Genomic DNA, 27,385 nt, shown 5'->3' with positions numbered 1-27,385 from the left:
TACTTGCATTATTGATTACACTATATATTATCTTGCGAGCTGTAAGGCTCACTCTTGCTTTATTTCTTCATCACACAACAACAGTTAGGAAGGATGGCCAGACTCAAGCAGACCCAGCGCAAGCGCGTGGGAAGCGTCCCGCGTCTTCCCATTGATGTTGTAGCTGCTATAGCTGCAGAGGTAGATCTATTGTAGATCAGACCATCTACTTTTGAGAATCAATTATGTATAATTATAACTTGTGGCAGATAATGGCAATTAATTGTAAACTTATTAAGTAATCATTTTGGGTTGTAATAACTTTTAAATTGTGGATTCAAAGACTTGTACTTATTTCAATTTCATCTCTGAGACTATAACGGGTTGTGGTGTGTGTTAGTGTGGGGTCACAGCATGAGGTTAATTATTATTAATTAAGTGAAGTGATATTGTGGAAAGAAAGACCGTGACGACCCGTATCCCTGACCCCGGATCTGGGGGTGTTACACACTTGCCACCATATATTGGTACAATTGACCTGTTAACATCATATACATGTAATTCGATATCCTTTAGCCACCTATTGGTAACACTTTTATACGAGTCAATTTTGGGCCACATTTTGGCTCTAATCAACCATTTAAGTCACTCTTCACCATATTAGAGTCACTTTGCACCCTATAAGAGTCACGTGCCACCATATATTGGTACAATTGATCTGTTAATATTATATACATGCAATTCGACATCCTTTAACCACATATTGGTAACACTTTTATATGAGTAAATTTTGGGCCACATTTTGGCTCTAATAAAAAATGTAAGTCACTCTTCGCCATATTAGAGTCACTTGCCACCATATATTGGTACAATTGACCTATTAACATCATATATATGCAATTTGAAGTCCTTGAACCACCTCTTGGCACCACTTTTCTATGAGTCAATTTTGGGCCATATTTTGGCTCTAATCAACCATGTACGTCACCCTGCACCATATTAGAGTCACTTTGCACCCTATAAGAGTCACTTCACACCATATATTGCTACAATTAACCTGTTTACATCATTTACATGCAAATTGACATCCTTTAACCACCTCTTAGGACCACTTTTATATAAGACATTTTTTGGCAACATTTTTGCTCTAATCAACAATGTAAGTCACCCTTCACCATATTAGAGTCACTTCTCACCCTATAAGAGTCACTTTGCACCTGTTAACATCATATACATGCAATTTGACATCATTTAACCACCTCTTGGTACCACTTTTATACGAGTAATTTTGGGCCACATTTTGGCTCTAATCAACCATGTAAGTCGCTCTTCACCATATTAGAGTCACTTTGCACCCTATAAGAGTCACTTGACACCATATATTGATAGAATTAACCTATTTACATTATATACATGCAAATTGACATCCTTTAACCACCTCTTATGACCACTTTTATATAAGTCATGTTTGGGCCACATTTTTGCTCTAATCAACAATGTAACTAACTCTTCACCATATTAAAGTCACTTTGCACCCTATAAGAGTCACTTGCCACCATATATTGGCACAATAAACCTGATAACATCATATACATGCAATTTGACGTCCTTGAACCATCTCTTGGTACCACTTTCATACGAGTCAAGTTTAGGCCACATTTTGACTCTAATCAACAATTGAAGTCATTCTTCACCATATTAGAGTCACTTTGCAACCTATAAAAACAGTCACTTTCCACCATATATTGGTACAATAAACCTGTTAACATCATATACATGCAATTTGACATCCTTTAACCCCCTCTCAGTACCACTTTTATACGAGTCAATTTTCGGCCACATTTTGGCTATAATTAACTATGTAAGTCACTCTTCACCATATTAAAGTCACTTTGCACCATATAAGAGTCACTTGCCACTATATATTGGTACAATTGACCTGTTAACATCATATACATGCAATTTGACATTCTTTAACCACCACTTGGTAACATTTTTATACGAGTCAATTTTGGGCCACATTTTAGCTCCAATGAACCATGTAAGTCACTATTTACCATATTAGAGTCACTTTGCACCCTATAAGAGTCACTTGCCAATATATATTGGTACAATTGACCTGTTAACATCATATACATGCAAATTAAAATCATTTAACCACCTCTTGGTACCACTTTTATACGAGTCAATTTTGGGACTTATTTTTTCTCTAATCAACAATATAAGTCACTTTTCACCATATTAGAGTCACTTTACACCTTATAAGAGTCACTTTGCACCCTATAAGAGTCACTCGCTACCATATATTGGTACAATAAACCTGTTAACATCATATACATGCAATTTGACATCTTTAACCACCTCTTGGTACCACTTTTATACGAGTCAATTTTGGGCCACATTTTGGCTCTAATCAATAATATAAGTCACTCTTCGCCATATTAGAGTCACTTTTCACCCTATAAGAGTCACTTGCCACCATATATTGGTACAATTGACCTGTTAACATCATATACATGCAAATTAAAATCATCTAACCACCTCTTGGTACCACTTTTATACGAGTCAATTTTGGGCTACATTTTTGCTCTAATCAACAATGTAAGTCACTCTTCACCATATTAGAGTCACTTTGCACCCTATAAGAATCACTTGCCACCATATATTGGTACAATAAACCTGTTAACATCATATACATGCAATTTGATATCTTTAACCACCTCTTGGTACCACTTTTATACGAGTCAATTTTGGGCCATATTTTGGCTCTAATCAACCATATAAGTCACTCTTCACAATATTAGAGTCACTTTGCACCCTATAAGAGACACTTGCCACCATATATTGGTGCAATTGACCTGTTAACATCATATACATGCAATTCGATATCCTTTAGCCACCTATTGGTAACAATTTTATACGAGTCAATTTTGGGCCACATTTTGGCTCTAATCAACCATGTAAGTCACCCTTCACCATATTAGAGTCACTTCTCACCCTATAAGATTCACTTTGCACCTGTTAACATCATATACATGCAATTTGACATCATTTAACCACCTCTTGGTACCACTTTTATACAAGTCATTTTGGGCCACATTTTGGCTCTAATCAACCATGTAAGTCACTCTTCACCATATTAGAGTCACTTTGCACCCTATAAGAGTCATTTGACACCATATATTGATAGAATTAACCTATTTACATCATATACATGCAAATTGACATCGTTTAACCACCTCTTATGACCACTTTTATATAAGTCATGTTTGGGCCACATTTTTGCTCTAATCAATAATGTAACTCACTCTTCACCATATTAAATTCACTTTGCACCCTATAAGAGTCACTTGCCACCATATATTGGTATAATAAACCTGTTAACATCATATACATGCAATTTGACGTCCTTGAACCACCTTTTGGTACCACTTTCATACGAGTCAAGTTTGGGCCACATTTTGACTCTAATCAACCATGAAAGTCATTCTTCACCATATTAGAGTCACTTTGCAACCCTTAAAAACAGTCACTTTCCACCATATATTGGTACAATAAACCTGTTAACATCATATACATGCAATTTGACATCCTTTAACCCCCTCTCTGTAACACCCCCAAATCCGGGGTCGGGGATCCGGGTTGTCACGAGTTCCATTTCCCTTAACAACATCCAATCTTAATAAATAATCAACTACTCTGTATTGTGACCCCACAATAAACACACACACCACATGTTATAGTCTCAGAGATGAACATCCAAAAATAACCACAAGTCTTTGAATCCACAATTTAAAAGTTATTACAACCCAAAATGATTACTTGATAAATTTACAGTTAATTGCCATTATCTGCCACAAGTTATAATTATACATAATTGATTCTCAAAAGTAGATGGTCTGATCTACAATAGATCTACCTCTGCAGCTATAGCAGCTACAACATCAACGGGAAGACGCGGGACGCTTCCCACGTGCTTGCGCTGGGTCTGCTGGAGTCTGGCCATCTTTCCTAACTGTTGTTGTGTGATGAAGAAATAAAGCAAGGGTGAGCAGCAAGCCCACCAAAATAATATGTATAATGATTAATAGTATATGAGCCTACTCATAATACTCATGAAAGTCTTGGTCAAAAGAAATGAACCAAGTTTGATATCTTAATGCGATGAAGTCGCAAAATATTCAGTATATATACATATATACTTTTCAAAATATTGGAAGTCCTCTTCCATGCATAATATACACAAAGTCCCAGTGTATAACTGTATAAAAAAATATCGTTGCAAGGTGATCTCATATATCTAACCTTGTCTCAACGTTTTTCTGAAAATCTTTGTCATTCATAAGACAATTATTAATTAGATATAAGTTTAAAAGATGAGGTTACCAAATACCCCAATATACTTATATCTTTCCCAATACCACTTGAACTACCACCGTTCAAGTTACAATCAGTTTCAAAAGTTCATCACATAGATGAGACTACAAGACAAGATTTGAATAGATTCAATCTTTGAAATATTATTGAATGAAATAAAGTTACGAGATACTTTATTTAGTCCCGATATATATATATATCCACATATATATATCTCTTAAACATTTCCTGGAACCTCTGTTATGTAAAGTATGAACAAAGTTTGAAACATCCAATGAATTTTGGAAAGGAAAAGAATTTTGGCATAAACCAGATATCTTGTTGATCAGGCAAAGATACCAATAAGTAACCTTTTCTACTGTAGATGGATGAATTCCTCACCGGTCATCACCCTGGCCGCATTAGGACCTCGCGCTAGACCGTTACCCGGCCCCTCACGCGTTGATGGACTGCCACCCAGCCACTTACACTTTCATAGACCGTACCCCGGCCTGTCGCTTATGCCGACTCAATTAGATGGGCTTACTTCCCGAACATTGGGCAAGTAATCAATTCATTTACCAAAACTGCAACCTCGTTGCGAATATAAAACACATCACAGAGCCGGATTCCCCAGGTTTTGAGCGAGTATTTAAATCCCCTTAAAAAGGAAGATCTTAAATATAAAAATGAGTTTTGGGATCCGCTCTAACTTTTAAAAATCATTTTGAAGACTCGAAAACACTTTAAAGAGTGTTTGGAGTAAAGCTGATTTAATGAAGTAAATCAGTCCCCATATATTAGAAAATATCTGAATATTATTATTTAAATAATATTCCCATAAAGAATAATCTTTATAAAAATAATTGAAGTAGAAGTATTAAAACTTATACTTGAAACGAGTATTAAATAACCAAAGATATACTTATATGAAAGTACTATCTTTATTTGAATAATCGAAAATAAGTTTGATTATTTACACCTTATTCTTTAATAAAATAAAGAACAAATCTCAGCAAATAATCGGAGTCATAGATCCTCAAATGAATATTCAAAAATATTCATTAAATAATATAAACCGAGTCATAAGCCCTCGAATGAATATTCAAATATTATTCAAATAATAAAATAAAAGGAGTCATAAGTCCTCGAATGAATATTCGAAATAATATTCAATAATAAAATAAAGGAGTCATAAGTCCTCAGATGAATATTCGAAATAATATTCAATTATAAAATAAAGTTAAAGTTATCGAATAAACCTTATTCGATTAATAGTTTTGAAAACTATAACCATATATATATAAAAATATATATATTATACTCGGGAACATCGACTCCCGGTTTAGAAATATGTTCACCTTTGGGTCCCCTATACTAAGGGTATACGCAACTACTGCTTATCTCTAGCATAGGTATTATGCAACTATAAGCATCGAAATCAACAGATAGATAACCAGATTATGAAACAGACATGCATATATACCATATCAGCATGCTCCAATATATCGCAAAATTTGCTAATAACAATCATGCACTTATCACAAGATAATGCATATACATATATTTATATCACAACAACAGTTATAACGGGTAGAAAACTTGCCTGAGCAACTGGGGGTTACGAATGGCTCGGGACGAGTCTGGTAACCTATAAGCAACAAGTAAGTTGGAATTAAACCAAAGTCACTTGTAAATCTATACCCTAACCAACTCAGACTCTAACGCTCGTTTTGCGCTCACTGATTCGCTTAAGTCACTCGGGTACCCTCGGCTCCACCATTTTTAATAATTTAACCTTTACGAGTTTTAAAGCGATTCCTTCGCGAGTGTCTTACCAACTGCCTAACACACTTACCATAAATGTTTCATACATTAATTAACCCTTTTGGTCCTTAACCTATGTTTTAAAGTAAGGCGAGGGGAAAAGTTTCGTTCGCGAAACGCCGTTACTTGAAACGGTCGTTTCTCCTAAACCGTGCATCGGAATCGAACGAACTACATATCAAAACGAAGCTCGTAACATGAGCTATCTAAACATGGCAGTGGTCATAATCTAGCAGGGGGTTCTCGGGTCCTAATGTTATGCACAAAAACAGTCCAAAGAAAATCGGACGTTACGACGGCTATGTTTACGCGATTACCAATGTTTAAACTACTCCAATTAACCACCAACCAACTCATAACCATCAATACAACAAAACTTCACCTAAACCATACCACATCAGTCCATAATCTCCAAGGTTTTCAACTCAAACAACCACAATCAAGACCTATGAACTATAATCAAGCTTCAATTACCAAAACACTTCCAAATCAAACCAAACAACTAATAATCACAATCCATGCTTCTCATTTCACAACACCAACCATTAAACTTACTAAAAAATAAAGTAAAGGCTAGGGTTTGAAGTTTATACCTTCCTTGGGAGGTGTTAAGTTGCTAGGAAGCCTTAGGGAGCCTCCTACAAGCTTGATCTTTCCAAAGAAATCAAGAACACAAAGTTAGGCTTTGAAGTTTCTAAAAGTCCGATTTAAAGAACTGTCAAAATGAGGGTCTTACCATGATTATTTGGACGAGACTTGTGAACAAGAGTTGTAGGCCATCTCAATACCTTTCCAATGCGCTATAGAACACAATATTTGAGTGAGAAATGAAGGAGATACAGCAGTTTTAGTGTTCTGGTTCTGTTTTGGCCGAGAGCATGAAGAACAATGCCTTGGTTTCTTTTTGATTTTGATGAAAAATGATTTGCTTGGCTTGGTTGGTTTGATTTTTATGTTTGTTTTAGTAAATTACCTAGTTGCCCTTGATTTTGTGTGGTTAAAAAGTCACCACATCTCCTTCCTTTTTTGTCATGCTTGTGTCATCCTCATGATGTCATCCTCCCCTCCTTGTCCTCTTTCTATTGGCTGGATGACATCATCCCCACTAATCTCCTTGATTAACTTACTAATCGTTTGCCTAATGACCGCTGATCTGTTATACGGTTCGCTTAACTTTCGTTTTCGTTTATCGTTTGAGGGATCATACCCGGGATCTTATTACTTAGGTTCCCTTAACCTTTCTCAATATATTATATTCCTTTTATGATCCTCTCCTATAATCCTTTAATTTAAATCCTTTTTATCCTGTTACCTTTTTCTCAAATCTTTCCGTATCTAGTGTATTTCCGGGAAAAATCAAAGTGTTCGGATTTGGATTCTGAAGATCTTTACATACACTTATATCCCATATAAAGTACTAATAAAATCTCAGAATATCCATATCAGAACCCCTACATAGTGTGGCATGAAAAGTTTTCTCATTCAGCAAAAACACTATTCATAAGGGTTTCAAAAATTTCCCAAAAATTGGGGTTATTACAGTCTCCCCTCCTTAAAAGGATTCCGTCCCGGAATCAGATAGAGAGTGAATAGGGATACTCTCTTAGCATTGCACTTTCTAACTCTCGAGTAAATTTTCCCACATTGTGGTTCTACCATCAAACTCTTACTAGTTTGATAACCCTTCTCCTAAGCACTCGTTCCTTTTTACTCTATACCCTTCCTGGTTGCTCCATATAGGTTACGTCTGGTTGCATGTCTATGCGCTCATATGCCCCTATTTGTCTGGCATCCGAATTACACTTCCTTAACATTGATACGTGGAACACGTTATGAACTTGCTACAGGTTCGGGGGTTAGGGCTAGCTCATATGCTAACTTCCCAAACGTCTTAATATATCCAAGGGTCCAACAAATTGTAGACTTAGCTTTCCTTTCTTTCCGAACCTCATCAATCCTTTCCAAGGGATACCTATAACATTACTAGGTCCCCTATTTCATACTCTTTGTCCTTTCGTGTCATGCCCATCTTGGGTTACTACCAGCCGTCCTCTGATTAGATCTATTATATCCTTGATCCTTTGGACTACTGCGGGTCCGAGCATCTTGCGCTCTACAACTTCATCCTAACATAAGGGAGATCGACATTGTCTTCCCTCAAGGATCTCATAAGGCGATATCTCAATACTGACATATGATCTATTGTCGTAAGAAAACTCAATCCGCGTTATGTGATCATTCCAATTTCTTTCAAGTCTATTGCACAGACTCTCATTATAGCTTCTAGCATTATAGCTTTTGCTTCTTAATACCCATTCTTTTCCAGTTCGTAATCGCTACTACCTTCCGTTCCTAATATTATACTGGTTATACTTTTGCTCGCTAGCGTTCTATAACCTTTTAATAATCACGTCAACCTTAGTACTACGAATGTGTTTCCATTCCGAATGCTACCACAACTTTATTACTCCTTTTTCAGCTGTTTCTATTTCCCAAAGTTGATCAATCATATAGAAGTAAATGAATTTGTTGAGAGATCACTATGATCATGAACACTTGTTATATTGCATAGTTAGTACAGAAGGTGGCCAGCCTTTAGTACTTGACAAGTAATTAAACAATAGATGGTATCCTACTAGGCTTCTATCACACAGATAGATAGTCATTCGGCAATACCTCCCCTTCTGGAAGGGTTGTTCTTCTCAGATTACATGAAATGAAAAGAAGAGAAAAGAACGAACTGAAGAGAATTGTATATATAAAAAAAATATATATACTACCACAAAATATCTGGCTTGGAACCTACCTCTGAATTATAGAGGTTTGTCATAGGAGAACAAAACATAAACGTATTTATATCAGCATCAAGTATTATAGCATCGTATTTCCCATGCCTAAATATTTCTATTCCGTCCATCATTCCATGGACCCACACTCTTCCTCGAGCTTATACATAATCACCTTTGAAACTCCCTCGACATCGAAAATCGAATCTGGGATCTCATTCTATACATCATCGTTACTATAATTCTATGCTTGCACCGCAACCTTCCTCGTATAATAATACGACTCTCTATTGATAAGAAAGAATAATTATTCACCAGGTAGATACTCTACTTAATTAGTCTATCAATGATAACTTATACACTACCATGACCCGATTAGTGGTACTCAATCTCAACACCCATTCCAATACAACTCTCACGGTTGTAATCAACTCACCACTCGCAGAATCATTGCTGCCTTACTATGGTCCACCACTGACCCACTGTCATCATTCACTTTCCATGAAATCTTAATAGCTAACCATACGGAGTCCATACATGTCGTATCAAATCCTTCTAAGGAGGTAACATAATCACCATTTCTGATTCATGAAGAACACTCCTGATCCTGACATACATACATGACATGAAGCAGATAAAAGTGCAGAAGAGTTTCAATCAAAGCAACGATAGCAGGTTAATACTATTCTTAATCATACGCCCTAAATAGAAGAATTAACTCAAGGGTTCATCTAGTCCTTTTTGAAACATGGTCCTGGATTATCTCAAGATAGGACCTTCTAAGATAGATAGCCCGTTCATGGCGATTACACGAATTAAACCTTTACCAACTACTATTACGGTTGGGTATTGCACAGTCATCAAAAGGAATGTCAATCTTCCAAACCATAATTCAACCTTCACATTTTTAACCATCATCACTGTATTCTTTTGGCACACGCGCCTATAATTATCCTCTTACCCTTAAAGTGTCGGCCACCTCTTTGGCCTTTCCTGATAGTAAAATTTCCTTACAGTCAATGTCATTTTAACCACCTCCAAATAAATTTTCTACCTTATTTCCGATCACTGCTTGAGTGAAGATGTTTTCCTTAAAATCAGATGGGAAAAAAAATATCACCATTTTTCCATAAGTTATTGCCTCAGTCTTTAGAGGCTAATCACTGTCAAGACTGACTCTCAATCATACTTAGAACATTTTTTTTATCTTAAGTCCTAATTGCCCTGAACAATTTCGACCATTACTGGTTCGATCCATACTTTCTCGTGGTTTAACACGTGCCCCACTTGGCATCATTATAATTACGTCATATTTCCTTTATCCACATTTCTATTCTTGAGAATTTTGAATATTACCTTTTTCCTTATAAAACCTCTAAGGTTATCCTTCAATCGTTCCTCCTGTATTCCCTAGATACAGGGCATATCACAATACCATTTACTAATAGTAGAACCATTGTCTATATACTTCTGCAAAATTTCTCCACTGATTCTTAAAGGTTGTTGTTACCTTAACCCTTTCCCAATCATACTGTCAAAACTCATACTGTCCCTATTAAGGGTGAAATGCCAACCTTTATGCATTCCCCTAGGATTCATTTTAAGTTACCGATGTTCTATCCTTAATTCCACCTTTAAAAGGTACCTGCATCCTTCCATGGATAAATCAAGTCATATATCCCTGATAAGGGTGTCTTATTCAATCATTCCCACCTCGATAGTCTATACCTAACTTCATAATAGCATCCTTATTCAAATTGAGGTCAATCCATATGGCCTCCAAAAGATAACAATGGTCATCCATTTTTCTTTCTTGATTTGGTAATGATAACATGGATGTTCTGGAAGATATTGGTCATGTTCAACGTGAACTTCTTCTTAATAATTCCTTATTTACTTTTGTTGTTTATCTCAACAGTCATCTCAATGTTGGGATATCTTTCATATCTGGCGTCTCCCTTTCTGGGTATCATGCCACCGGTCTTACACTTTACCTTCTTGAAGGTCACTTCCTTCACCCAATTTTCTTAATTTCTTACTTTCTTGTCTCCTCAGTCTATCCGCGTCTCATTATTTATCCTTCGAATTATCTCAAGGTTTCCTCGAATCTTCCCAACTTACAGGGGATAAAATATATGTATCTCTTATACCTTCAACCATCAATTTAACTCATGGTGAATCACTCTCATCCGGACGATTACCTACTTTTCTATTTCTATTTCTACGAGTCTTTAGGGTTTCCTCATACCCAACTCCCTTATCATTCCTCAAACTCTCTTGCCTTTATATTCCTTTCTCTTATCATTATTTCATGAACCAACACAACATAAGCATTGATTTCAAACATCCCGTCATTCTGGATTCGTGTCTTCAGAACGAATCTTGATAACTTTTACAACTTAGATTCATAATTCATCATACTCGTCTGCCTTTGTTCTGGCTCTTAAGCTTTTACACTATCTCCATAACCTTGGGAAGTACTTTCCTGAAAACAATTGACTGAACTTAAATCAGTTTATTATAATCTCTTGCTCCGTGCCTTCCTTGGCCTTTCACCAGCGGGTGGTCTCTCTCTTAGGAGGGTAAGTGACAAAACAGTCTTTTGTGGTTCGTCAATCATTTAGAATCTCAAATGATTCATCTATTTCCTTTAGCCAGGCTCTTGCCTCGACTGGGTCAGCTTGTTCCTTGGAACTCTGAGAGCTTAGCGACTTAAAGGTCATGAAAGAATTTCCCACCGCACTGTCTCCTCAGGGTGGTGGTTGGGGATAATAGTCTAAGTTCTCTTTAGACAGGTCCATGAATTGCCGTATAGGGGTACCATCTCGGGTCTCCTGTCCTTACTCGACTTTTGTTTCCTCAGTCTAAATATTTCTTCCTACTCCCCATAATTGGGGTCATCTTTTAATTTAAAATCCTCATTTTCCACTCCATTATGTCATGGGTTCCTTCTATCTTGATGGCGACCTCCCTGACTATCATGTTCAGGGTTTGCTCTAAATCTTATTCCTCAAACTATGGCTCTCATCTAAGTTCTCATCCTTACGCTCTTGAACTTTTGGAACCCAAATTCTATATGAATACCTCATTATTCCCTTATCATCTTTCTCGATATTAATCTTTTATCTAATTGTTGGCTCCCTGCCTTCATTCATAACTTTTTCTGGCACAATATGATCTTTTCCAATAATTCGGGCTGTATTGCAATCTCAAACAGCTTTTCGGTACCGGCTCCGGTTACCTTCACTACTATTTCCATTTTCTCAAAATCTCTTATCAACTCTCCCAAAGACATTATCATCTTGAGTCTCTCCTTTTTACTAAGGGCATCAGCCACCATATTGGCTTTCCCCGAATGATAAAGAATCTCCCAATCATAATTCTTGATTAGCTCTAACCGCCTCCTCTGGCGTATGTTGAGCTCTTTCTACGTAAGAATGTACTAGAGCACTTATGGCTTAGGTAATTCTCGCACTTCTCTCCATACAAGTAGTGCCTCCAATCTTTAGGGTAAAACTATTGCCACGAGCCTAAGCTCATGGGCGGGGATATCGAATTTCATATTACCTTAATTGTCTTGACGCAGACGCGATTATCTTGCTGTGCTAAGAAGCACCCTAATTCCTTATGCGAAGCGTCACTTACAAATCACAAAATCTCCTTTTTCCATCCGGCAACGCCAGCATAGGGGCCATCACCAACCTCTGCTTCAGTTCTTGAAAGTTGTTCTCGCATTTCTCTGTCCATTCGAACTTCTCAGTCTTACGAGTAAGCCGCGTTAAAGGGGCTACTATCTTTACAACTTGAACGAACCTCCGGTAGTGACCGGCCAATCCTACCTCTGGTAGTTGCCCTAACCATGGTCATCAATTCCTCAGTGGTCCTTTATTCATTCTTGTCAGGATCCTCCATGGGATCCTCTTCAGCAACTATCCCTTCTAGGACAACATCCTCAATATCAACATCATCCGGTCCTGCATTAGGACACTCTATCGGATCCACAATCCGATCTCCAATTAGTAATAAAATATCATCACGATGTTGCTCCTCAACCCCAGGGTTCGGAGTCCCGCTACCATATACGATAACGAACTACGCTCCTATCACGATATTTATAAGGGTTCCCATAAGGGTTTTAACTGTCAGTACTACGTTAGGTAGTCCGACTATGAACTTGGCAAGAGTTCTTATTATCTTAGTGAACTTATTATCTTAACGTCCCATCATCTCTGAGGTTTATAACGCTTGGCTCTGATACCATTTCTGTAACACCCCCAAATCCGGGGTCGGGGATCCGGGTTGTCACGAGTTCCATTTCCCTTAACAACATCCAATCTTAATAAATAATCAACTACTCTGTATTGTGACCCCACAATAAACACACACACCACACGTTATAGTCTCAGAGATGAACATCCAAAAATAACCACAAGTCTTTGAATCCACAATTTAAAAGTTATTACAACCCAAAATGATTACTTGATAAATTTACAGTTAATTGCCATTATCTGCCACAAGTTATAATTATACATAATTGATTCTCAAAAGTAGATGGTCTGATCTACAATAGATCTACCTCTGCAGCTATAGCAGCTACAACATCAACGGGAAGACGCGGGACGCTTCCCACGCGCTTGCGCTGGGTCTGCTGGAGTCTGGCCATCTTTCCTAACTGTTGTTGTGTGATGAAGAAATAAAGCAAGGGTGAGCAGCAAGCCCACCAAAATAATATGTATAATGATTAATAGTATATGAGCCTACTCATAATACTCATGAAAGTCTTGGTCAAAAGAAATGAACCAAGTTTGATATCTTAATGCGATGAAGTCGCAAAATATTCAGTATATATACATATATACTTTTCAAAATATTGGAAGTCCTCTTCCATGCATAATATACACAAAGTCCCAGTGTATAACTGTATAAAAAAATATCGTTGCAAGGTGATCTCATATATCTAACCTTGTCTCAACGTTTTTCTGAAAATCTTTGTCATTCATAAGACAATTATTAATTAGATATAAGTTTAAAAGATGAGGTTACCAAATACCCCAATATACTTATATCTTTCCCAATACCACTTGAACTACCACCGTTCAAGTTACAATCAGTTTCAAAAGTTCATCACATAGATGAGACTACAAGACAAGATTTGAATAGATTCAATCTTTGAAATATTATTGAATGAAATAAAGTTACGAGATACTTTATTTAGTCCCGATATATATATATCCACATATATATATCTCTTAAACATTTCCTGGAACCTCTGTTATGTAAAGTATGAACAGAGTTTGAAACATCCAATGAATTTTGGAAAGGAAAAGAATTTTGGCATAAACCAGATATCTTGCTGATCAGGCAAAGATACCAATAAGTAACCTTTTCTACTGTAGATGGATGAATTCCTCACCGGTCATCACCCTGGCCGCATTAGGACCTCGCGCTAGACCGTTACCCGGCCCCTCACGCGTTGATGGACTGCCACCCAGCCACTTACACTTTCATAGACCGTACCCCGGCCTGTCGCTTATGCCGACTCAATTAGATGGGCTTACTTCCCGAACATTGGGCAAGTAATCAATTCATTTACCAAAACTGCAACCTCGTTGCGAATATAAAACACATCACAGAGCCGGATTCCCCAGGTTTTGAGCGAGTATTTAAATCCCCTTAAAAAGGAAGATCTTAAATATAAAAATGAGTTTTGGGATCCGCTCTAACTTTTAAAAATCATTTTGAAGACTCGAAAACACTTTAAAGAGTGTTTGGAGTAAAGCTGATTTAATGAAGTAAATCAGTCCCCATATATTAGAAAATATCTGAATATTATTATTTAAATAATATTCCCATAAAGAATAATCTTTATAAAAATAATTGAAGTAGAAGTATTAAAACTTATACTTGAAACGAGTATTAAATAACCAAAGATATACTTATATGAAAGTACTATCTTTATTTGAATAATCGAAAATAAGTTTGATTATTTACACCTTATTCTTTAATAAAATAAAGAACAAATCTCAGCAAATAATCGGAGTCATAGATCCTCAAATGAATATTCAAAAATATTCATTAAATAATATAAACCGAGTCATAAGCCCTCGAATGAATATTCAAATATTATTCAAATAATAAAATAAAAGGAGTCATAAGTCCTCGAATGAATATTCGAAATAATATTCAATAATAAAATAAAGGAGTCATAAGTCCTCAGATGAATATTCGAAATAATATTCAATTATAAAATAAAGTTAAAGTTATCGAATAAACCTTATTCGATTAATAGTTTTGAAAACTATAACCATATATATATAAAAATATATATATTATACTCGGGAACATCGACTCCCGGTTTAGAAATATGTTCACCTTTGGGTCCCCTATACTAAGGGTATACGCAACTACTGCTTATCTCTAGCATAGGTATTATGCAACTATAAGCATCGAAATCAACAGATAGATAACCAGATTATGAAACAGACATGCATATATACCATATCAGCATGCTCCAATATATCGCAAAATTTGCTAATAACAATCATGCACTTATCACAAGATAATGCATATACATATATTTATATCACAACAACAGTTATAACGGGTAGAAAACTTGCCTGAGCGACTGGGGGTTACGAATGGCTCGGGACGAGTCTGGTAACCTATAAGCAACAAGTAAGTTGGAATTAAACCAAAGTCACTTGTAAATCTATACCCTAACCAACTCAGACTCTAACGCTCGTTTTGCGCTCACTGATTCGCTTAAGTCACTCGGGTACCCTCGGCTCCACCATTTTTAATAATTTAACCTTTACGAGTTTTAAAGCGATTCCTTCGCGAGTGTCTTACCAACTGCCTAACACACTTACCATAAATGTTTCATACATTAATTAACCCTTTTTGGTCCTTAACCTATGTTTCAAAGTAAGGCGAGGGGAAAAGTTTCGTTCGCGAAACGCCGTTACTTGAAACGGTCGTTTCTCCTAAACCGTGCATCGGAATCGAACGAACTACATATCAAAACGAAGCTCGTAACATGAGCTATCTAAACATGGCAGTGGTCATAATCTAGCAGGGGGTTCTCGGGTCCTAATGTTATGCACAAAAACAGTCCAAAGAAAATCGGACGTTACGACGGCTATGTTTACGCGATTACCAATGTTTAAACTACTCCAATTAACCACCAACCAACTCATAACCATCAATACAACAAAACTTCACCTAAACCATACCACATCAGTCCATAATCTCCAAGGTTTTCAACTAAAACAACCACAATCAAGACCTATGAACTATAATCAAGCTTCAATTACCAAAACACTTCCAAATCAAACCAAACTACTAATAATCACAATCCATGCTTCTCATTTCACAACACCAACCATTAAACTTACTAAAAAATAAAGTAAAGGCTAGGGTTTGAAGTTTATACCTTCCTTGGGAGGTGTTAAGTTGCTAGGAAGCCTTAGGGAGCCTCCTACAAGCTTGATCTTTCCAAAGAAATCAAGAACACAAAGTTAGGCTTTGAAGTTTCTAAAAGTCCGATTTAAAGAACTGTCAAAATGAGGGTCTTACCATGATTATTTGGACGAGACTTGTGAACAAGAGTTGTAGGCCATCTCAATACCTTTCCAATGAGCTATAGAACACAATATTTAAGTGAGAAATGAAGGAGATACAGCAGTTTTAGTGTTCTGGTTCTGTTTTGGCCGAGAGCATGAAGAACAATGCCTTGGTTTCTTTTTGATTTTGATGAAAAATGATTTGCTTGGCTTGGTTGGTTTGATTTTTATGTTTTTTTTAGTAAATTACCTAGTTGCCCTTGATTTTGTGTGGTTAAAAAGTCACCACATCTCCTTCCTTTTTTGTCATGCTTGTGTCATCCTCATGATGTCATCCTCCCCTCCTTGTCCTCTTTCTATTGGCTGGATGACATCATCCCCACTAATCCCCTTGATTAACTTACTAATCGTTTGCCTAATGACCGCTGATCTGTTATACGGTTCGCTTAATTTTCGTTTTCGTTTATCGTTTGAGGGATCATACCCGGGATCTTATTACTTAGGTTCCCTTAACCTTTCTCAATATATTATATTCCTTTTATGATCCTCTCCTATAATCCTTTAATTTAAATCCTTTTTATCCTGTTACCTTTTTCTCAAATCTTTCCGTATCTAGTGTATTTCCGGGAAAAATCAAAGTGTTCGGATTTGGATTCTGAAGATCTTTACATACACTTATATCCCATATAAAGTACTAATAAAATCTCAGAATATCCATATCAGAACCCCTACATAGTGTGGCATGAAAAGTTTTCTCATTCAGCAAAAACACTATTCATAAGGGTTTCAAAAATTTCCCAAAAATTGGGGTTATTACAGTCTCCCCTCCTTAAAAGGATTCTGTCCCGGAATCAGATAGAGAGTGAATAGGGATACTCTCTTAGCATTGCACTTTCTAACTCTCGAGTAAATTTTGGGCCACATTTTGGCTCTAATGAACCATGTAAGTCACTCTTCACCATATTAGAGTCACTTTGCACCCTATAAGAGTCACTTGCCACCATATATTGGTACAATTGACCTGTTAACATCATATACATGCAATTCGACATCCTTTAACCACCTATTGGTAACACTTTTATACGAGTTAATTTTGGGCCACATTTTGCCTCTAATCAACAATGTAAGTCACTCTTCGCCATATTAGAGTCACTTTGAACCCTATAAGAGTCACTTTCCACCATATATTGGTACAATTGACCTGTTAACATCATATATATGCAATTTGACGTCCTTGATCCACCTCTTGGCACCACTTTTATACGAGTCAATTTTGGGCCACATTTTGGCTCTAATCAACCATGTAAGTCACTCTTCACCATATTAGAGTCACTTTGCACCCTACAAGAGTCACTTGCCACCTTATATTGGTACAATAAACCCGTTAACATCATATACTTGCAATTTGACATCTTTAACCACCTCTTGGTACCACTTTTATACGAGTCAATTTTGGGCCACATTTTGGCTCTAATCAACCATGTAAGTCACTCTTCACAATATTAGAGTCACTTTGCACCCTATAAGAGACACTTGCCACCATATATTGGTACAATTGACCTGTTAACATCATATATATTCAATTCGACATCCTTTAACCACCTATTGGTAACACTTTTATACGAGTCAATTTTAGGCCATATTTTGGCTCTAATAAAAAATGTAAGTCACTCTTCGCCATATTAGAGTCACTTTGAACCCTATAAGAGTCACTTGCCACCATATATTGGTACAATTGACCTGTTAACATCATATATATGCAATTTGACGTCCTTAAACCACCTCTTGGCACCACTTTTATACGAGTCAATTTTGGGCCACATTTTGGCTCTAATCAACCATGTAAGTCACTCTTCACCATATTAGAGTCACTTTGCACCCTATAAGAGTCACTTGCCACCATATATTGGTACAATTAACCTGCTAACATCATATGTATGATATTCGACATCCTTTAACCACCTATTGGTAACACTTTTATACGAGTCAATTTTAGGCCACATTTTGGCTCTAATCAACAATGTAAGTCACTTTTCGCCATATTAGAGTCACTTTGAACCCTATAAGAGTCACTTGCCACCATATATTGGTACAATTGACCTGTTAACATCATATATATGCAATTTGACGTCCTCGAACCACCTCTTGGCACCACTTTTATACGAGTCAATTTTGGGCCACATTTTGGCTCTAATCAACCATGTAAGTCACTCTTCACCATATTAGAGTCACTTTGCACCCTATAAGAGTCACTTGCCACTATATCTTGGTACAATTGACCCGTTAACATCATATACATGCAATTTGACATTCTTTAAGCACCACATGGTAACATTTTTATACGAGTCAATTTTGGGCCACATTTTAGCTCCAATGAACCATGTAAGTCACTCTTCATCATATTAGAGTCACTTTGCACCCTATAAGAGTCAATTTCCACCATATATTGGTAAAATTGACCTGTTAACATCATATACATGCCAATTAAAATCATTTAACCACCTCTTGGTACCACTTTTACATGAGTCAATTTTGGGCCACATTTTGGCTCTAATCAACAATGTAAGTCACACTTCGCCATATTAGAGTCACTTTGAATCCTATAAGAGTCACTTGCCACCATATATTGGTACAATTGACATGTTAACATCATATATATGCAATTTGATGTCCTTAAACCACCTCTTGGCACCACTTTTATACGAGTCAATTTTGGGCCACATTTTGGCTCTAATCAACCATGTAAGTCACTCTTCACCATATTAGAGTCACTTTGCACCCTATAAGAGTCACTTGCCACCATATATTGGTACAATTGACCTGTTAACATCATATACATGCAATTCGACATCCTTTAACCACCTATTGGTAACACTTTTATATGAGTTAATTTTGGGCCACATTTTGCCTCTAATCAACAGTGTAAGTCACTCTTCGCCATATTAGAGTCACTTTGAACCCTATAAGAGTCACTTTACACCATATATTGGTACAATTGACCTGTTAACATCATATATATGCAATTTGACGTCCTTGATCCACCTCTTGGAACCACTTTTATACGAGTCAATTTTGGGCCACATTTTGGCTCTAATCAACCATGGAAGTCACTCTTCACCATATTAGAGTCACTTTGCACCCTACAAGAGTCACTTGCCACCTTATACTGGTACAATAAACCCGTTAACATCATATACTTGCAATTTGACATCTTTAACCACCTCTTGGTACCACTTTTATACGAGTCGATTTTGGGCCACATTTTGGCTCTAATCAACCATGTAAGTCACTCTTCACAATATTAGAGTCACTTTGCACCCTATAAGAGACACTTGCCACCATATATTGGTACAATTGACCTGTTAACATCATATATATGCAATTCGACATCCTTTAACCACCTATTGGTAACACTTTTATACGAGTCAATTTTAGGCCACATTTTGGCTCTAATAAAAAATGTAAGTCACTCTTCGCCATATTAGAGTCACTTTGAACCCTATAAGAGTCACTTGCCACCATATATTGGTACAATTGACCTGTTAACATCATATATTTGCAATTTGACGTCCTTAAACCACCTCTTGGCACCACTTTTATACGAGTCAATTTTGGGCCACATTTTGGCTCTAATCAACCATGTAAGTCACTCTTCACCATATTAGAGTCACTTTGCACCCTATAAGAGTCACTTGCCACCATATATTGGTACAATTAACCTGCTAACATCATATACATGATATTTGACATCCTTTAACCACCTGTTGGTAACACTTTTATACGAATCAATTTTAGGCCACATTTTGGCTCTAATCAACAATGTAAGTCACTTTTCGCCATATTAGAGTCACTTTGAACCCTATAAGAGTCACTTGCCACCATATATTGGTACAATTGACCTGTTAACATCATATATACGCAATTTGACGTCCTCGAACCACCTCTTGGCACCACTTTTATACGAGTCAATTTTGGGCCACATTTTGGCTCTAATCAAGCATGTAAGTCACTCTTCACCATATTAGAGTCACTTTGCACCCTATAAGAGTCACTTCACACCATATATTGGTATAATTAACCTCTTTACATCATATACATGCAAATTTGCATCCTTGAACCACCTCTTAGGACCACTTTTATATAAGTCATTTTTTGGCCACAATTTTGCTCTAATCAACAATTTAAGTCACTCTTAACCATATTAGAGTCACTTTGCACCCTATAAGAGTCACTTTGCACCTTATAAGAGTCAGTTTCCACCATATATTGGTACAATTGATCTGTTAACATCATATACATGCAATTTGACATCCTTTAACCACCGTTTGGTACCAGTTTTATACGAGTCATTTTGGGCCACATTTTGGCTCTAATCAACCATGTAAGTCACTCTTCACCATATTAGAGTCACTTTGCACCCTATAAGAGTCACTTTGCACCTTATAAGAGTCAGTTTCCACCATATATTGGTACAATTGACCTCTTAACATCATATACATGCAATTTGACATCCTTTAACCACCGTTTGGTACCAGTTTTATACGAGTCATTTTGGGCCACATTTTGGCTCTAATCAACCATGTAAGTCACTCTTCACCATATTAGAGTCACTTTGCACCCTATAAGAGTCACTTGACACCATATATTGATAGAATTAACCAATTTACATCATATACATGCAAATTGACATCCTTTAACCACCTCTTATGACAACTTTTATATAAGTCATTTTTGGGCCCTATTTTGGCTCTAATCAACAATGTAACTCACTCTTCACCATATTAGAGTCACTTTGCACCCTATAAGAGTCACTTTCCACCATATATTGGTACAATTGACCTGTTAACATCATATATATGCAATTTGACGTCCTTGATCCACCTCTTGGAACCACTTTTATACGAGTCAATTTTGGGCCACATTTTGGCTCTAATCAACCATGGAAGTCACTCTTCACCATATTAGAGTCACTTTGCACCCTACAAGAGTCACTTGCCACCTTATATTGGTACAATAAACCCGTTAACATCATATACTTGCAATTTGACATCTTTAACCACCTCTTGGTACCACTTTTATACGAGTCGATTTTGGGCCACATTTTGGCTCTAATCAACCATGTAAGTCACTCTTCATAATATTAGAGTCACTTTGCACCCTATAAGAGACACTTGCCACCATATATTGGTACAATTGACCTGTTAACATCATATATATGCAATTCGACATCCTTTAACCACCTATTGGTAACACTTTTATACGAGTCAATTTTAGGCCATATTTTGGCTCTAATAAAAATGTAAGTCACTCTTCGCCATATTAGAGTCACTTTGAACCCTATAAGAGTCACTTGCCACCATATATTGGTACAATTGACCTGTTAACATCATATATATGCAATTTGACGTCCTTAAACACCTCTTGGCACCACTTTTATACGAGTCAATTTTGGGCCACATTTTGGCTCTAATCAACCATGTAAGTCACTCTTCACCATATTAGAGTCACTTTGCACCCTATAAGAGTCACTTGCCACCATATATTGGTACAATTAACCTGCTAACATCATATGTATGATATTCGACATCCTTTAACCACATATTGGTAACACTTTTATACGAGTCAATTTTAGGCCACATTTTGGCTCTAATCAACAATGTAAGTCACTTTTCGCCATATTAGAGTCACTTTGAACCCTATAAGAGTCACTTGCCACCATATATTGGTACAATTGACCTGTTAACATCATATATATGCAATTTGACTTCCTCGAACCACCTCTTGGCACCACTTTTATACGAGTCAATTTTGGGCCACATTTTGGCTCTAATCAACCATGTAAGTCACTCTTCACCATATTAGAGTCACTTTGCACCCTATAAGAGTCACTTGCCACCATATATTGGTACAATTAACCTGCTAACATCATATACATGATATTTGACATCCTTTAACCACCTGTTGGTAACACTTTTATACGAATCAATTTTAGGCCACATTTTGGCTCTAATCAACAATGTAAGTCACTTTTCGCCATATTAGAGTCACTTTGAACCCTATAAGAGTCACTTGCCACCATATATTGGTACAATTGACCTGTTAACATCATATATACGCAATTTGACGTCCTCGAACCACCTCTTGGCACCACTTTTATACGAGTCAATTTTGGGCCACATTTTGGCTCTAATCAACCATGTAAGTCACTCTTCACCATATTAGAGTCACTTTGCACCCTATAAGAGTCACTTCACACCATATATTGGTATAATTAACCTCTTTACATCATATACATGCAAATTTGCATCCTTGAACCACCTCTTAGGACCACTTTTATATAAGTCATTTTTTGGCCACAATTTTGCTCTAATCAACAATTTAAGTCACTCTTAACCATATTAGAGTCACTTTGCACCCTATAAGAGTCACTTTGCACCTTATAAGAGTCAGTTTCCACCATATATTGGTACAATTGATCTGTTAACATCATATACATGCAATTTGACATCCTTTAACCACCTTTTGGTACCAGTTTTATACGAGTCATTTTGGGCCACATTTTGGCTCTAATCAACCATGTAAGTCACTCTTCACCATATTAGAGTCACTTTGCACCCTATAAGAGTCACTTTGCACCTTATAAGAGTCAGTTTCCACCATATATTGGTACAATTGACCTCTTAACATCATATACATGCAATTTGACATCCTTTAACCACCGTTTGGTACCAGTTTTATACGAGTCATTTTGGGCCACATTTTGGCTCTAATCAACCATGTAAGTCACTCTTCACCATATTAGAGTCACTTTGCACCCTATAAGAGTCACTTGACACCATATATTGATAGAATTAACCAATTTACATCATATACATGCAAATTGACATCCTTTAACCACCTCTTATGACAACTTTTATATAAGTCATTTTTGGGCCCTATTTTGGCTCTAATCAACAATGTAACTCACTCTTCACCATATTAGAGTCACTTTGCACCCTATAAGAGTCACTTTCCACCATATATTGGTACAATTGACCTGTTAACATCATATATATGCAATTTGACGTCCTTGATCCACCTCTTGGAACCACTTTTATACGAGTCAATTTTGGGCCACATTTTGGCTCTAATCAACCATGGAAGTCACTCTTCACCATATTAGAGTCACTTTGCACCCTACAAGAGTCACTTGCCACCTTATATTGGTACAATAAACCCGTTAACATCATATACTTGCAATTTGACATCTTTAACCACCTCTTGGTACCACTTTTATACGAGTCGATTTTGGGCCACATTTTGGCTCTAATCAACCATGTAAGTCACTCTTCATAATATTAGAGTCACTTTGCACCCTATAAGAGACACTTTCCACCATATATTGGTACAATTGACCTGTTAACATCATATATATGCAATTCGACATCCTTTAACCACCTATTGGTAACACTTTTATACGAGTCAATTTTAGGCCATATTTTGGCTCTAATAAAAAATGTAAGTCACTCTTCGCCATATTAGAGTCACTTTGAACCCTATAAGAGTCACTTGCCACCATATATTGGTACAATTGACCTGTTAACATCATATATATGCAATTTGACGTCCTTAAACACCTCTTGGCACCACTTTTATACGAGTCAATTTTGGGCCACATTTTGGCTCTAATCAACCATGTAAGTCACTCTTCACCATATTAGAGTCACTTTGCACCCTATAAGAGTCACTTGCCACCATATATTGGTAAAATTAACCTGCTAACATCATATGTATGATATTCGACATCCTTTAACCACATATTGGTAACACTTTTATACGAGTCAATTTTAGGCCACATTTTGGCTCTAATCAACAATGTAAGTCACTTTTCGCCATATTAGAGTCACTTTGAACCCTATAAGAGTCACTTGCCACCATATATTGGTACAATTGACCTGTTAACATCATATATATGCAATTTGACGTCCTCGAACCACCTCTTGGCACCACTTTTATACGAGTCAATTTTGGGCCACATTTTGGCTCTAATCAACCATGTAAGTCACTCTTCACCATATTAGAGTCACTTTGCACCCTATAAGAGTCACTTGCCACTATATCTTGGTACAATTGACCTGTTAACATCATATACATGCAATTTGACATTCTTTAAGCACCACATGGTAACATTTTTATACGAGTCAATTTTGGGCCACATTTTAGCTCCAATGAACCATGTAAGTCACTCTTCATCATATTAGAGTCACTTTGCACCCTATAAGAGTCAGTTTCCACCATATATTGGTAAAATTGACCTGTTAACATCATATACATGCCAATTAAAATCATTTAACCACCTCTTGGTACCACTTTTATATGAGTCAATTTTGGGCCACATTTTGGCTCTAATCAACAATGTAAGTCACACTTCGCCATATTAGAGTCACTTTGAATCCTATAAGAGTCACTTGCCACCATATATTGGTACAATTGACCTGTTAACATCATATATATGCAATTTGATGTCCTTAAACCACCTCTTGGCACCACTTTTATACGAGTCAATTTTGGGCCACATTTTGGCTCTAATCAACCATGTAAGTCACTCTTCACCATATTAGAGTCACTTTGCACCCTATAAGAGTCACTTGCCACCATATATTGGTACAATTGACCTGTTAACATCATATACATGCAATTCGACATCCTTTAACCACCTATTGGTAACACTTTTATATGAGTTAATTTTGGGCCACATTTTGCCTCTAATCAACAATGTAAGTCACTCTTCGCCATATTAGAGTCACTTTGAACCCTATAAGAGTCACTTTACACCATATATTGGTACAATTGACCTGTTAACCTCATATATATGCAATTTGACGTCCTTGATCCACCTCTTGGAACCACTTTTATACGAGTCAATTTTGGGCCACATTTTGGCTCTAATCAACCATGGAAGTCACTCTTCACCATATTAGAGTCACTTTGCACCCTACAAGAGTCACTTGCCACCTTATATTGGTACAATAAACCCGTTAACATCATATACTTGCAATTTGACATCTTTAACCACCTCTTGGTACCACTTTTATACGAGTCGATTTTGGGCCACATTTTGGCTCTAATCAACCATGTAAGTCACTCTTCACAATATTAGAGTCACTTTGCACCCTATAAGAGACACTTGCCACCATATATTGGTACAATTGACCTGTTAACATCATATATATGCAATTCGACATCCTTTAACCACCTATTGGTAACACTTTTATACGAGTCAATTTTAGGCCACATTTTGGCTCTAATAAAAATGTAAGTCACTCTTCGCCATATTAGAGTCACTTTGAACCCTATAAGAGTCACTTGCCACCATATATTGGTACAATTGACCTGTTAACATCATATATTTGCAATTTGAAGTCCTTAAACCACCTCTTGGCACCACTTTTATACGAGTCAATTTTGGGCCACATTTTGGCTCTAATCAACCATGTAAGTCACTCTTCACCATATTAGAGTCACTTTGCACCCTATAAGAGTCACTTGCCACCATATATTGGTACAATTAACCTGCTAACATCATATACATGATATTCGACATCCTTTAACCACCTATTGGTAACACTTTTATACGAGTCAATTTTAGGCCACATTTTGGCTCTAATCAACAATGTAAGTCACTTTTCGCCATATTAGAGTCACTTTGAACCCTATAAGAGTCACTTGCCACCATATATTGGTACAATTGACCTGTTAACATCATATATACGCAATTTGACGTCCTCGAACCACCTCTTGGCACCACTTTTATACGAGTCAATTTTGGGCCACATTTTGGCTCTAATCAACCATGTAAGTCACTCTTCACCATATTAGAGTCACTTTGCACCCTATAAGAGTCACTTCACACCATATATTGGTATAATTAACCTCTTTACATCATATACATGCAAATTTGCATCCTTGAACCACCTCTTAGGACCACTTTTATATAAGTCATTTTTTGGCCACAATTTTGCTCTAATCAACAATTTAAGTCACTCTTCACCATATTAGAGTCACTTTGCACCCTATAAGAGTCACTTTGCACCTTATAAGAGTCAGTTTCCACCATATATTGGTACAATTGACCTGTTAACATCATATACATGCAATTTGACATCCTTTAACCACCGTTTGGTACCAGTTTTATACGAGTCATTTTGGGCCACATTTGGCTCTAATCAACCATGTAAGTCACTCTTCACCATATTAGAGTCACTTTGCACCCTATAAGAGTCACTTTGCACCTTATAAGAGTCAGTTTCCACCATATATTGGTACAATTGACCTCTTAACATCATATACATGCAATTTTACATCCTTTAACCACCGTTTGGTACCAGTTTTATACGAGTCATTTTGGGCCACATTTTGGCTCTAATCAACCATGTAAGTCACTCTTCACCATATTAGAGTCACTTTGCACCCTATAAGAGTCACTTGACACCATATATTGATAGAATTAACCAATTTACATCATATACATGCAAATTGACATCCTTTAACCACCTCTTATGACAACTTTTATATAAGTCATTTTTGGGCCCTATTTTGGCTCTAATCAACAATGTAACTCACTCTTCACCATATTAGAGTCACTTTGCACCCTATAAGAGTCACTTTCCACCATATATTGGTACAATTGACCTGTTAACATCATATATATGCAATTTGACGTCCTTGATCCACCTCTTGGAACCACTTTTATATGAGTCAATTTTGGGCCATATTTTGGCTCTAATCAACCATGGAAGTCACTCTTCACCATATTAGAGTCACTTTGCACCCTACAAGAGTCACTTGCCACCTTATATTGGTACAATAAACCCGTTAACATCATATACTTACAAT

The sequence above is a fragment of the Apium graveolens genome, chromosome 1 (assembly GCF_009905375.1).
Source record: "Apium graveolens cultivar Ventura chromosome 1, ASM990537v1, whole genome shotgun sequence".
Taxonomy (NCBI): Eukaryota; Viridiplantae; Streptophyta; class Magnoliopsida; order Apiales; family Apiaceae; genus Apium; species Apium graveolens.
Note: the sequence above shows the minus strand (reverse complement) of the source record.